Raw genomic sequence first — 15,068 nt, 5'->3', positions numbered from 1 at the left:
AGGAGTGTTGGTGCCAGAAACCTAACTTATGCTAAAAAAAAAAAAAAAGAATTACATTCTTAGAAAGCTTATGTAACCGAACAAAAGGAAAGGCAGAGGTGGAACTGGGCTTCCAAGATGACAAACACCAGGGACTGAAATTCCACCAGTACTCTCTGTCCTGCATCCCCCCCTCTCTCTGTGTGTGGATTTCTGACTTTACGTTTACTCTGTTTCTTGTATATGGGGTGGGGGGGACATATGCTACATTTGCCCTGAAGTACATCTCCATACATCTTCCACTGTAGGTAGGCAGGATTGCCACATATGGTTGTGCAGGTTGTGTACTGCCCAACTCATGGACATGCCATTCACATCATAGACTCTGGCTGAAAAGCAGAGATGTTAAGGATACTTGGCTGAACATAGAAAACACTTGATGTTTTCCTAGCACATCCTTCTCTCGTCCAGCAGAGTCACCCTATGTTCTACCATCCTGAAGAGAGGGGTTCAAAAATCTCCATTCTAATCCTTAAATGGTGGGCCTTTCTAATGAAGACTCTTGGGAATATCTTTAAAGGGCAACACTTTGGGGAAATTTTCCCACAAGCTTCATGAGGACAAGCAGAAGATAATTAAACCTGTGACAGTGTAACCCGTGCAGGTCCATTAGAATAAGAGAAAGGTTTGCAAGAAGTAGAGGGGCCTTCTGAGAAATGCAGCCCTAATGCCACATTCTTGGAACTCTCAATCCTCAAATTTACTTTCCAGGCCAAAGGATAGGCCCTTCTACGTTTTCATAGCTGTGGGAGGAGTCACCCATCTCAGAGGTCTCTCATCTTATGGGTGGATTGGGAGGTGTTGAGCGTGCATAGGTGCATAGGTGTTAAGCATGCATAGACTTCAGAGTCTCTGTGGTTTGCCCTGCTTGGGATGCTTGGCCAAGACCCAGCTCCTTCCTGAATGAGCTCACTGGGCAGACCCTACCCAGTGATGCAGTGGGCGGAGGGTGGGCAACAACAGTGAAAGGAAGAGGAGCCTGAAGGTGATCGAATCTGAGCTGGGTCCTCTGTCAAACATATTGTTCTCCTTGGTCATCACTGACCAAGGCTGCTTCCGCCTGAAACTTCCCAATATACTTTTAGGATGTTTAGGTCTACATTACTGAATAAATTAACCTGTAATTTACTTTTCTTTTATTAACCTTTTCTAATTTGGAGGTTATGTGAACTGAGAACTGTTCTCTCTTTATAATCTGGGAGACTGTGTAACGCTGCAAATCTTTGTAGAATTTACCTATTAAGACACCTGGGGGCTTCCCGGGGGCTTCCCTGGTGGCGCAGTAGTTAAGAATCCGCCTGCCAATGCAGGGGACACAGGTTCGAATCCTGGTCCGGGAGGATCCCACATGCTGCAGAGCAACTAAGCCCGTGAGCCACAACTACTGAGCCTGCACTCTAGAGCCCGCGAGCCACAACTACTGAGCCTGCGTGCTGCAACTACTGAAGCCCACACACTGCAACTACTGAAGCCTGCGCGCCTAGAGCCTGTACTCTGCAACGAGAAGCCACCACAATGAGAAGCCCGCACACCACAATGAAGAATAGCCCCTGCTCGCCGCAACTAGAGAAAGCCCGCGTGCAGCAATGAAGACCCAATGCAGCCAAAAAAATAAATCAATAGGGCTTCCCTGGTGGCGCAGTGGCTGAGAGTCTACCTGCCGATGCAGGGGACACGGGTTCGTGTCCCGGTCCGGAAAGATCCCACATGCCGCGGAGCAGCTGGGCCTGTGAGCCATGGCCGCTGAGCCTGCGCATCCAGATCCTGTGCTCCGCAATGGGAGAGGCTACAACAGTGAGAGGCCCACGTACCCCCCCCAAAAAAAATCGATAAAATAAATAAATTAAAAATAATAATAATAAATAAATAAACTTATTAAAAAAAGACACCTGGGTATGATGTTTTCTTTGTGGGAAGATTGTTAACTGACTCAATTTTTTAAAGTGTTATGAAATTATTTAGGTTTTCTATTTTTCCTTAAGGCAATTCTGTTAAATATATTCCAGGAATGCGTTCATTTTACCTAAATTTAAAATTTTACGGGCAAAAAGTCAAACATATTGTTCTCTAGCTTTTTACCCTCTGCTGACTGTACAAAGACCCTTTTCCCATTCCTAAAGTTGTTTGGCTATGTTGCTCTAAATGGTTAGGCTCATTTTCTGCCATTTTGGTTTCTACTCATTGTTTTATTGATTTTACTTTATTTGGATCATTTCAATTGTCCTTTTCCTCATTTTTTAAGCCCTCAGGAACCAAGAGCGGACTGAGACACATGGACTTTTTCTTACATTTCAGAATCAAGTGAATGCCTCTCCCATTGCAACAATGAGAATTTCTTCTCTTGTGACATTTAAAGATTCATCTATTACAGGCCATGCAATGAGATGCCCTAACCAGTTTCTAACTTCTTCACATCCCAACGCATGGATCCACTCCCCCATCCCTTCCCCCACATCAGCTTGTGCGTCTTCCTTTTCCTCCCTTTTCTGAACATCTTCCCATTCCCCCTTTCTGTTTGAATCCTTCAAAACCCTGCTAAGGTACACCACCTACAAGAAACCACCTTAATTTGGAAATTGACTGAAGTATGACTCCACTCATAGCTCCACAACTAGCCTCCAAGCTCCTTTAGGATCCCTGCTCTCTCACACTCGAGATACATAATTAAGGAAGAAAGTATAATTTTCCCAGCTTGGGTCCCATGCCCAACCCTTTCTCAGGAGAGGGCAGGACTCCATAATTGATATTCCCAACAAGACTGAATTCAACAGGAAAAGTGAATGCCACAAGAAAATCAGGGAGAAGGAGTAGACAGGTCAAAACTACAGCTGTCCTAGCCATTTAATATTCAGATGGGTGGTTGGGAAGAGGAAAGGATGCTCGGAGACTTGGCAGGTCAGAGTTTCCGTTCTCATCCACAAGGGGGCGCGAAGGAACCGCTTGCGCGGGTTCCGCCCTGGGAGCTGCCGCTCTAGGCTGCCGCGCCTCAACTGCATTTCCGCTGGCGTTCAACCGGCGGACGCTGCGTCCTGCGTCCTAGTGGGAGAGAACCGTGCAGCTTCTTCTCACGTCGTCTCCTATGACCTGCAGCCGACAGTCCCGGCACCCTGGGTGAGTCACTGCGGGGCCGCGCTAACCAGGGACCCCCGGCGGCCTTCAAGGCCGGTGCTCTGTCTCCCCGCCCCCGACAGGAGGAGAAACAGGCCCGAGGGGGTGGGAAGCTCCGGCCGCAGGTCTCCTCGGAGCCCTTGTCCGCTCCCTGTTCTGAGCCCGTCCCCTCCGCCGCGTGTGGGCCTTTCGGGACTCGTGTCCTCGACAAAGAGGCCTCGGGTCACCGAGCCACCGGCCGGCGCCGCTTCGGAGCGTCAGGTCCCCTGGCCTCACCCGCCCCGTGGGGAGACTTGTGCCCGCTGATGTCGAGAGACCGGTCGGTTGACGCGTGGGCCCGAGGTCCCGCAGGGGGTCGTGCAGAGCCCGTGTGAACCTGGCCCGGGGGGCGCCAGAGCCCCTGATTCACTGCCCATCACCTCCGACTCCAGCGTTTCAGGCCCCAAAGCCGCTCGTTGGTTACCGGCCAAATACTCTGGTGACCGTTAGCCCATTTCCCGTTAATAAGCTTTAAGGGAAAGTGTTGAAACGTCCATTTTCCAAACGGGTGTTTGAGCTTTAAAGTGAGGGCGCCCCAGGGCCCCCGAGGGGCAGAGTCTGCCTGCTTCGCACTGAAACCCTTCCACACCCGTTCCCTGGCCGGGCCCTGCGCTGCTGAAGACCCTCCCTCGAACGGCTTTGCTGCGCCTGCCTCTGCCAGCGCCCCCTTCTCTCCTGCGGGACCCTGAGCCGCACTGCCTGCTGCGCCCCACTGTGCCCAGGGGCTGAGCTGTCCCCTTGGGCAAGTGCTGCTCCTGAGGGCCTTGAACTGGGGGCTGTGGCCTTCCTGCCCCGCCGCAGAGGGGGTGGTCCCTGGGCTCAGGCGGGTTCTGGGAACAGTCTTGCCAAGCCTTGTGCAGGAGAGTGGGGCTGGGTTTGGGGGCCAGAAAGGCCTGAGTTCAGATCCTGACTCAGCTGCTTGTTAGCCGTGGAACCTCAGGTGAGTTACTTCATTCTCCTGAGCTTTCCTTTCCTTCCAGGGGGGAAACAGCAAGCAGTCCTGGAGGGCAGAGGCCTGGTCTGTGTCTTTGAACCCCCAGTGCCTGGCAAGTGGTTAGTAGGTGCTTAGTTGGTATTTTGTGGGTGGATGAGTACTTGAGGCATTTTTACGAGAAGTTGGTCTTCGTGTGGCCTCTGTTGATGAGGGGAGGTGGAGTCTTTCCATGAAGTGAGGATAGCGTTGGGGTCCCGGGCTTGGCTGGGCAGCTTTCCCCTTCCTGGGCGGAGAGCCGGCTGCTCACGTGGGCTCCTCTGCCTGGCTCTTCTTCTGCCGTTTGTTGCCCCTGCATTCGGAAGTGATCGTGGGCTGGCCGTGCCCTGGTCACTGGTAGTGCCGGCAGAGGAGTTGCTGAAAGCGTTTCCCCGTGTTTGGAGGGTTCCTTCACTCCTGTCCCTTCCCAACTCTGGAGCTGTCCCACATGGCCGTGCTCCCGCCGCCTTTACATCTGCTTCCTGGCCCCTGGTGTTCGGCTTACTGAGTGCTGCCTATGCGAGGCCCAGTGCTAGTTGCAGAGAAGCTTTTTAAAAAGGAAGATAAAGCATGGGCTGTGTCTAAGGAGCTATGGGCTGGCCGTGGAGCCACTGTTCGGGTAATTTTCACCAAGGGCTTCCCTCCAGGAAGCCAGGTCTGCCTCCCCCTTTTCCCCTTTCCAGGTCCTTAGTCAAGCATGTTTCCTGGTGTGAGGCAGTGTGGGAAGTGGCTTGTTGTGAGATGAGGGCAGTAATCATACTTCATGAATATCATTGGTTTTCTTGTTTTTTTGCCTCTCTCTGATCTGATCTCAAGGTCAGTGTCTGAGTTTTGCCTCTCCGCAGGCTCAGTGCCTGGCAGGTGTCCGGTCTCAGCAACTGTGGAACAACTGCCCAGCAGGAAAGAAGGAAAGGACAGACGCATCCCGGTGAGGTGGCGCGGCCCATCGTGTCATGGAGAATCAGGGAAAGACTGCTTGTGAGCCAGCCAGCCAGGGGAGAGGTGGGGGCACTTCCTGTGTTTCCTTTTCTTGGAATTGTTCTTCCTGTTGACCAGTATTTATCCCTTGGAGGTCCCTTGGCATGAGATGGAGCCCAATCCACCAGGGGAGACTTTCCCCATGGCCTGCGGTTATGGTGGCAGGAACCAGAACAGTACTGCACTTGGACAAGGCTTAAATAGACACCAGACCTCACCTCCGCAGGCAGCCTGAGGTGCCTTTACCCTTCCTACCCCACCCCCGGGTCAAGGCCAGACCAGGCCAGGCACAGCCTGTCAGGTGCTGCACGCTACCAGACCTGTCCTGGACTTTTATTCTGTTCAAGATCCAGCTTCCAGAAACTGTACAGTGTCATTAGAGTTTGCACAAAAGATGATGTGAAAAGGCCTCTGCCTCAGATGCAGATGAGCTGTTGTCCCATGTGGAGTAATAACTTCCGTCCTGTTCATGAGTGGTGGTGTGGCTTGTGGGTGGTAACAGCAGCCCACGTTTGTGAAGTGGCCGCTATGCATGTACTCAGCCTGGGCTTCCCAGGACATGCTGTGGTCAGGTGGGATCTAGGTTACTCATCCAGGGCTTCTCGATTTTTGCAGAGGAGACTCTTGAGAGGTGTCCCCATCCTGTCAAGAAGCAGCTGGACCATGTGCTGCTGAGGTGAGCTCTGTTCCCTGGAGATCTGGGGCTTTGCCTCCCTCAAGGTGCATGCAGGTCCCGCGGTGGTCTGGGAAGCAGCTAGAGGAGAGACAAGAGTGGCTTCGACCCGGCCCTCACCTTTACCCTCTCTGGGGCCTTTGGGAACACACCTGGTTCCTCTTTATGTGCTTGTTTCTGAGAGCCCCTGGGGAGCCCTTCCTCAGACTGTTTGTTATGTTGGCAGCAGAATGTGTGAACAGAGGCAGGGAAAGGATTTCGGTATGCCCACCTGTACCCAGGTGTCAGTCACTTCTCTGCCTCCTCCTAACTTTGGGACCTTCTCTTATCGCTGGTTTCATCCTCCATAAAGCAGGACTACAATGAGGCCATTTGTCTTCAGATCACCGAGTCCCTGTCTTTTACAACCTAAGAACTCTGTCACTTTTCTTTCAGAGGTGTCCTCCCTTTATCTCTCCCTTGCGGGCCACGTGGAAGGCTTTTTTTGCAGGATTAGAAGCAGATACTACTGGGTGCTTGTGCTCCGTTAGGCCAACTGCTCCAGGCCTCTGCCATTGGCCTCCTTTTTCAGCAAGGCCTCTGTCCTTTCCTGCCCTTGCACTTGGAAGTGATCACGGGCTTCCCGTGGCCTGCACTTTGGTAGTGCAGGCAGAGGAAACATGGTAGGGTTGTCCTGCATTTGGAGGGGTCACATCCTCACCCTCCAGTTCCGGGAGCTTTCCTACACACTCCTGCTTCTTGCCTGCCATACCTCGGGCCTCCAGGGCCTTGGGGTCTATCATGTGTGCATTGGTGTCTATCATGCGTGCATTGGTGTCATTGTTGGGGCATTCGCTTCCTGCCCCTGCTGTTGGGAACCAGGCCCTGTGTGCTGCTTAACTTCCCCTTGATGCCCAGTTGCTGTCAGTCGGCCATGGCACGTTCCCGTAAACCTGGCAATGGTGTCCTTTTCCGCCTATCACTGATCAATTACACATTGATCAGCGTTGGCCACCCTGCCATAGGCCATCCACTGTCTCCCTTTTTAGAGTTAACTGCTGTTTTTTTAATGAAGAAATAGTGTGTCTGTTCAGGAAATAATAACAGCCAACATAGGCAGCACGTGTACTGTCTGGTAACTCTTGCACTAAGTCCTTTCCTGGTGCCTGACATGCTCTGCTGTGAGCAGGGACAAGTCGGGTGCTCATCCTTGGCTTCTTGTCTGTTGCAGATGAGTCCACTGTGTGCGGAGGTGTCATGGAAGTGGTCATGTCAGGAGTGGTCTAGACCTCAGTGTCCTTGAGGTAAGATCTCTCATGCATTCTCTGGAGTGTTGGGTCCTCTGATCCGGTAGTCGCGTGTGTGTGTCCCCAGGGGCTTCGGGTGAAGATGTAGGGGAGCCGAGAGGTGAGCTGAAGGCAGCATCCACGAGTCCCCAGGTCTGCTCACCGCCCCAGCCCTGGGCTTCCTGGACCACATCTGGCCCTTCACTGTCGGCAGTGGCTGCTGCAGGGCTGGAGCCTCTAGAGTTCCACTGGGGCGTTGAGAGTTGTGGGGTATCTGTCCTTCCCTGGAGTGTGGGCAGAAGCATGTTGTGATGGAAAACGGGTGGACCTGGGCATCAGAGATTCCTCCCCTGGCTTTGAATCCCCTTCTGGTTCTGTCTTAAGGCAGTGTCCTATTCAGAACCTTGTTTCCTTCATTTGAAAAACCAAAGCTGTGTTAGAGGTGACTTGGTGGTTCTTAAGACCACGTGATTTCTGTAATTTCCAACCGTAATATTTTCCCGTCTTTGTCCAAAGTGTCTCCTCTCTCTTTTTTTTTTTTTTTTGAGTGGATTTTTTTCTGTGCTGATTGATTGATTGATTGGCTGTGTTGGGTCTTTGTTGCTGTGCACAGGCTTTCTCTAGTTGCGGTGAGCAGGGGCTACCCTTCGTTGTGGTGTGCAGGCTTCTCATTGTCGTGGCTTCTCTTGTTGCGGAGCAGGGGCTCTAGGCGCACACGCTTCAGTAGTTGTGGTTTGCGGGCTCTAGAGCGCAGGCTCAGTAGTTGTGGCGCACAGGCTTAGTTGCTCCGCGGCATGTGGGATCTTCCCCAGCCAGTGCTCAAACCTGTGTCCCTTGCATTGGCAGGCAGAGTCTTAACCACTGCGCCACCAGGGAAGCCCCAAAGTGACTTCTCTTTGATTCCCCTTAGGCGAAGGTTTCTGTTGGGCTTTTGCAGGAAAGAATGGCCACTCCGTGGGTCCTGTGCTTGGCTGGGTGGTTTTCCCAGACTCAGTCTACCGTGTAGGCCACTGGCACTCCCTTCTCTTCCTGGAGCTCTCTCTGCCTTGTACGCACCTGCATTCAAAGGTGACCATGGGCTGTCCGTGCTCTGGTCGTTGATAATGCAGGGAGAGGAATTGTGGAAAGCAGTTTCCCGTGTTTGGAGGGTCCACACCTGTCCCTTTCAAATGCTGACGCTTTCACACACTCCTGCTTCTCTCCAGCCTGTGCTTTCCAGCCCTCAGGCACTGGGGGCTGCTGTGTGACAGGCAGTGACAGGAGACTTCCGAGCTCGGCCTGTCTCAGCTTGGCCTCCTGTTAGCAGAGCCAGGCTACATCTGTGTCAGGTTTAGATACTTTAGGGGTGTAAGGAACCAGGATGAATTACACATAATGAATAAGCACGATGTTGGGTGGTGTATAGTGGTTGCTGTAAGATTTTCAAAGGGAAGCAGCTTGTTGGAGGTGGCGGACCTGGCCTTTGAAGGAGTGGGATGCGATAGGCTGTAGGAAGGTCTTCGGGGGGAAGGGAGGAACACGAGGATGATTTGAGGCTGGGGTGAGCGTGAGCACCTGGGAGTCCGGTGTACAGGCAGTAATGACGGTGCGGGGGACAGCTGCTGGGGGTGGCGGTCCCCACTCCTGCCACAGGGGTAGGGCCGAGTGGGAAGAGCTCCTGAGAGCAAGCTCTCCGGCCGTCTCTCTGCCAGTTACTGCATTTGCTCTGTCGCCATGAGAAGGCCCATTTTTTAAACACAGTGTTCATTTTGACTCTTCTCTGGGAGTTTTGAGATTCCGTTTTGAGCCAGGTTTGGTGTGAAAAGCCCGCAGCTCACGCCTGACTAACTGGGGGCACTCTCACGCGTGTCAGCTTGAAGGAAGACACGGTAACGTTGGAGAGTTACCCCTGGTCCTGACCTCCTGCCCCGTGGCCTCCTCGTCACTCTGGGGTGCTGCCTTGGAGGAAGCCTCAAGGAATGGAAGCTCTGGCCTCTCAGGATGGTGACCTGGGTCCCAACTCCCCTGGAGGGGCTTCCTCATGGTGAGTAACTGCCAAGGGGCTAAGTCGGCCTGTGTTTCTGAAATAGAAATTCCAAGCTGCCGGCCTCATGTGACTTCCTCCTTTAGGTGGTTTTGGGGCTGTTCACGGATGCTGGCAGAACAGAGCGAAGAGGGGTGTTGCCGCTGATCGTCACCAGACCTTCGTCTCCTGTTGCCTTAGCACAATATGGAAGGGCTTGGCCCCTGTGAGCGGGGCAGAGGGAAAGTCCTGGGACTCTGGGGACTCGGGATTCAGAACTGGAGACCTTCAGCTGGCTCTGCCCTTCCAGCAGGTGCCACAGAGCACTGGGGACCCAGAAGTCTGCTTTCCTTCCGTCTGGACCAGGTCATCCAGTGGCCTCCGTGTCCCCTTGTCTGCTCCTGGTGTAACTTTTTAGAAACAAGAGTTCCCATTGGAGTCTTCTGTGCTGGGCATCGTGTCCTCTCACCCACTTCAATAAACCTTGAAACTGCCTTGCCGCTTTTTATGGTTTTGTTTTCTTTTTTTAATACTTGCTTCCATGTGCACAGCTAGGTATAGAGACAGTGGGCCACAGGGACAGGTCTTCCAGGTTTCAGTCATTGAGACTTTCCACTTAGCACACTCCTGAGGCCTGACCTAGGGATGGGGGATGGGATGTAGAATTGACATGGAGTTGAATAATCCCAAGTGCTTCTGGGGGCTCAGGTTTAGCAGAGACGGGAATTGTTGGCAGAGGGATGTTTGCTCCAGGGCTTTGGAAGAGAGGATGAGGGTGTGGTGGACGTAGAGACAGTCGGGCTGAAGTCCTCGAGGAAGGCAGGAGAGCCTTGGGCTGTGGGGGTGAAAGTACCCGGGGTGAATTTGGGGAGATGGTTTGGAGCAGGGCTGGGAGAGGGATGTATGAGGAACAGCTGCCCTCGGGAGAACTCTGGCGGTGTGGTGGGCAAAGGCCAGGTGTTGGGGTTACTGGTACAGTAACAATGACGGCAGTGGTGCGCTTCACCACCCTGTTGGGTACATGGCACTCTGCTCACCTTTCAGGTGTCGTCCACACAGGGGAAGTCTCCCAAAGGCCCTGGTGAGAAGGGAGGAGTTCGCTGTCCATTCCTTCCAGTGCCGTTGAATCACCTTGACTGGGGCTGAAGTAGAAACCAGGTGGTCAGGCCCACCTATGTGAGGTCAGCAAATTGATGGCTTCTGCCAGTGGGAGGCATTTTTGGGCCTGGAGGGTCCACGCTGCCGGGCAGCCGCAGCAGAGGTCCTTGTTTCTGCCGTTCCCCTCTCCTCAGTACCTGCCCAAGGGCCACGTGAAGTCTCCCATTTGCTCTCTTGAAGACCCCCCACCTGCTCTGACTCCCCTCTGGGCCAGTTTCATCCCACCGTGGCCCTAGTCCTCTAGTGAAAAAGGAGCACATGTCCGCCCACTTAGCCAAAGCCCCGCTGCTGGTTGTTGCCTCGACACTTGGAGCCCTCTTTCTTTAACACAGACTGTCCCCTCATTGCTGAGCAACTTCCTGTCAGCTTTTGGTACCAGTATCTGTGCCCCATTCCCCTGCCCTTTATTCAGTTTATTCTTTCATGGTTTTCTGGACCCCCCCCCACCTCAATCCTATAGCCTGGGGGTCCCTGATGCCATTTTGTCTGTGTTCTGTAGGAGGGGGCGGCGATGGAGCACTGGAGAGGGGAGAGGCGCGAGCTGCTATGGTTGGTGAAATGGGGGAGGGGAGGGGAGGGGAGTCACAAGCCTACGGAGGCGTGATCTCTGACCGTGGCTTGGCCCAAGGGCACCAAAATTTCCTTCGTAATTCGCCAGACTGGTCACTTTCCGGAGGTGTCACTCATTCCTCGCCCAGTTTCCGTGGCATCCTGGTATAATGACTGGAGGTGGGAGTGGGTGAAGTAATGCATTAGAAGTGCAGGTTGCACCACCCCGCCTGCCCGCCCCGCATGTAACACTCGGTAGAGGACAGCGCTTCCTGATCATTAACCTGTTCACTTTCAGATTATAAATGACGCTCGCCCCTGACCCAGCCTCTGAAGTCTGCCCTCCCCTGCCCTCTGCTACCCTCGCCCACCTGACCCTCAGCCCCAGCTTAGGCTTCCCACTCGCCAGGGTAGACACGCAGGGCCCTCCCCTGTGATCAGGGTCTACTGTCCACCCGCATCTCACACATCATGCCCCACAAGCACCATAGGCCCCAGCCATGCTACCACGTAAGGTTCCTGACCATGCTGCCCTTTTCCTGGCCTGCGTTTTGTGTGCCTGGAACGCCCCTTCCATTTCAGATGCTCGCCTGACTCCGCTTGTGTCACTTCCTGTAGGAAGCCTTCACCGGCTAAACTTCCACCCAGACTGGATCGCCTGCCCTTCCTTTCATTCACATCAAGTTCAATTTTGGGTAGGCACAATTCTAGGAAATGATAAATAAAGGAAGGCAAAAGAGCCAAAACCCCTGCCTTTATGGTGCTTCCATTTTAGAGGACAGGGACATACCATAAACAAAGTACTGAAATGTCTAGTGTGCTAGACAAGGACTGAGAAGAAAACTAGTCAAGCGGAGAAACAGGACAGGAAGTCTGGGGGCAAGCAGGGGGCGTGGCCTTTGAATCTGTAGTTGGAGAAGGCCTCACCTAGGAGGTGTGATTTGAGTAGAGGGAGGAGCTCTCACCTCTGGGCGTTCATGGCAGCCTGTGCAGTCTCCATCACGGCACGGACCAGCGATGGGAGGAATCTTCCCTCTGGGATACCAGGCCCAGGGAACTGGGGGGACGAGACACCTTTGAGGCCTCTGCAGGGCGACGGCTAGTTAGCAACGTCTGCCGTGTGGTGAGGGCAGCAGCCGAATCAAGTTGGGATTAGCTAGTCAGACCAGGCTGTGCACGTCTGGAGGGCAGGCTCTGCATTGTCAGCGCGCAGCCCCTCGCCCCACCCCCCGACCACAGCTCGGTGGACTCGGTGCCATCACCCATGGGCAGGCCTAACCCATGACCTTGGTCTAGGACCAAGAACAGTGCTAACCAAGCCAGGCATGTTTTCCTCTTGGGGAGTTCTTAGCGCGTCAAGAGCCTGAGTGATTGGTTGCAGGAACAAAAACAGGAAGAGATGGAAGAATTAAGTCCCTTTAACAGCAGAGTCCAGAGGTGCAGAGCACTGAGCTCCTGTTGTAGGCAAGAGAACCATTTCTAGAATTTTTACAGGGAGAGGATGAGACTCCAATTGCCAAACCATGTTTGTGCTGCTGTACAAGGCCTGGCTATGGAGTCTGAGCAGCACTTGCTACAAGGCCTGGGGTTCCGTTTTCCCTGAATTCTTATAAGGCGTGGCCAAGTGACCAAAATGCCCGTCTTCCTTTTCTTTCTAAGAGACGTTACATTCACCATCACTGTACCATGAGTAGAGGGAGCTAAATGAGTGTCTGCTCATAACAGCCTACAGGGTGTTACTTACTTACCAGTGTGGTGGCTGACACAGGCAAGGAGCTCAATCTGCATTTAAGGATGAGGGATGAAGCCAGTGGTGGCCTCGACCATGGGTACCAGGAATAGTTCACTGAGGCCCCTCTTCCCCCATGACTACAACTGGCATGTCACCAGGATACCTAACTCGTAGGAAGCGACCTAGAGAAATCCTTAAGAGCCTGTTGAATTCTGATGTTGTCCCTTAATTGCTTTGGGGCCTGGAGCACATTCTTTTGCCTCCTTGAGCCTCGGTTTCTGGCTCTGTAGTTTGACCATCAGAATAGGACCTACCACAAATGGTAATGATGAAATAAGATGATGCTTGTGAAATGCATAACACAGTACCTGCCTCACACTGAGTGCTCTGTACACATCAGCTATTTTTATTCGATGAGCATGTCTAGCTTGTTGATAGTTAAAATGAAGAACAAATATAAAATGTCATTATGACAGACTCATCAGTCATCTATTAACGTGACACTACATAAATACTTCTTTGCAAATTTGCAGACGTCCCAGGGGGGCTGGTGTTAATCATCCCTACCATTGATAGAACTTTTATTAAATTCCACGCACTGTACTAAGTGAGCCTGTATATATAATTACTTCACTTAATCTTCACAACAACCAGTGAGGTAGACTTAATTATTCTCCATTTTATAAATGAGGAAACCAAAGCTCGGAGAAATGAAGGGACCTGTCTCCCTTCCAGTGAATGGTTCAGCTGGCTTTCCATTTCCTGGTGTATCAAGTAGTGAAAAATGTTGCAGGCTGATTTCATAAATAGCACAAGCATACGAGGCTGTCAGATGCTTGTTTGTACTGGGAAACTGGAAATTAGGATATTTTACTCTTCCCTCCATCTGTTTCAAATTACGGCCTATTATGCAGTCTTCCTAAAATAGTCCCCATCTAAATCACCAGTCTTGAGGACTGAACTTGTGAACCTGACATGTACAGAGACGATAGGCATGTTTCAGCCAACGCCAAAGTATCAAGTGCACATCTCATTACGGCTGTGTCTGAGGCAGGAGTCATCCTAGGTCTTCTAAGCTTGAAAAAACCTTGGCAGGGTACGACCGAGGTGGCCCAAGAACCAGGATTAGGGTCAAGAAGGGCCATGATCCTATCAGCAAGTTGGTGCCTGGTACCAGAGGTGAGGCCGCTGGTGGGAGTTTTATGTACAGTATAATCAAGCCAGGAGAACGGCCATCTGGGAGAATGAAGGTTTATTGTCCATGCAAAAAAGATTTGTCAGGCACTGTGCTGAGAAGCAGGATCTGTCCTCATGGGGATCATATCCAGGTATATACATAGTAAGTTCTATTTCCAGATATTTATGGAACAGTCACTATGTGCGGGCCTTGCTCTAAGCTGTGCACACAATCCTGAACAAAGCTGAGGAGGGGCCTCATGGAGTGTACAGTCTAGAACAGCACCGTCCAAGATAAACCCATACATGTAATTTAGAATTTTCCTACTAGCTGCATTAAAGAAATAAAAAACAGATGAAATACATTCTAGTAATACGGTTTTATTTGATCCACTACATCAAAAAATATTGTCATTTCAACATATAATCAATATAAAAATGATTGAGATGTTTTATATTTTTCCCCCAAACTAAATATTTGAAATCTGGTGTACATTTCATGCTTATAGCACGTCTTGGTTATGCTTACAGCACGTGTGGCTGGTGGCTACCTTACTGGACAGCACACAGATCTAGATGATGAGGGGTTCGAGGCTAATTCCATGAAAGAAGAGTGTTGCAAGGATGCCTTCTTTACAGGAAGGCTGCTGCATCTGGTAAAGAAGCTCCTCCAGCCTGGGTTCCCCATCCCCTGGAATCCCTCTTCCCCATCTTGGCAGAGCAGGGCCAGGTATATATCAGGTGTGCCGGATGGAATCCCTGCATCATGTTCCAGAACCTACTGGAGGCAGGATGCCAAGTTCCATAGTGCTCGCCCAGTGTAAGCCCCACTTCCTAGAGTTAACCTTAGTGCGCTGGGAGTGCGTTCATTCAGTCAGTTACTACTTGTTAATTGAGCACCTACTAAGTGCCAGCCTCTGTGCTAAGTAAGCACTGGGAACACACACCAGTGAACATAGACAGTTGATAGCTCACAGTCCCATCATGATAAACAAGTAACCCATAAATGAAGAAATCATTAAAAACGGTAAGAAATGCTATGGAGGACAAATGACAGGTGCTGTGAGATTCAACAGGGCCACCTGACCTCTTTGGGGGTCAGAGAAGTTCTCCCGGAGGGAGTAGAATTAACTGGGCAAAGGAGGAGTGGTCCACGTGCAAAAGCAGCGTGGGGGATGCAGGGAGGAGCTCTAAGACAGCCAGTGGGGATGGCATGCACCACTGAGGATTAGGGCAGCAGCCTGGAGTGGCTGGGAGAGCGCTAGCTTTGGAGTTGCACGGATCTGGTCCAACCCAGCCAGAAACTTGGGTGACAAGTTTCAACCTGTCTGGGCCCCAGTGGCCTCCTTTAGAGGGACGTGGTGAAGATTAAACAGAGT

General features: G+C 52.0%; 1 long non-coding RNA gene across 2 annotated transcripts; it reads left to right on the top strand.

The window, feature by feature from the left end:
* The first annotated feature begins 3,034 nt into the window (after nt 1-3,034).
* Nucleotides 3,035-9,568, top strand: LOC308629296. Of its 2 annotated transcripts, none has more exons than XR_014017650.1 (6): nt 3,035-3,150; nt 5,002-5,158; nt 5,750-5,810; nt 7,018-7,090; nt 8,925-9,095; nt 9,182-9,568. It is a non-coding gene; the product is annotated as an uncharacterized lncRNA (long non-coding RNA). The 2 variants fall into 2 exon arrangements; XR_014017651.1 differs by having other exon boundaries at nt 5,002-5,370.
* Nucleotides 9,569-15,068: the final 5,500 nt, after the last annotated feature.

Source organism: Mesoplodon bidens (genome assembly GCF_964165515.1).
Source record: "Mesoplodon bidens genome assembly, chromosome: 15".
Lineage (NCBI taxonomy): Eukaryota > Metazoa > Chordata > Mammalia > Artiodactyla > Ziphiidae > Mesoplodon > Mesoplodon bidens.
The sequence above is the reverse complement of the archived record's forward strand: the minus strand, read 5'-3'. Positions and strand labels throughout refer to the sequence as shown.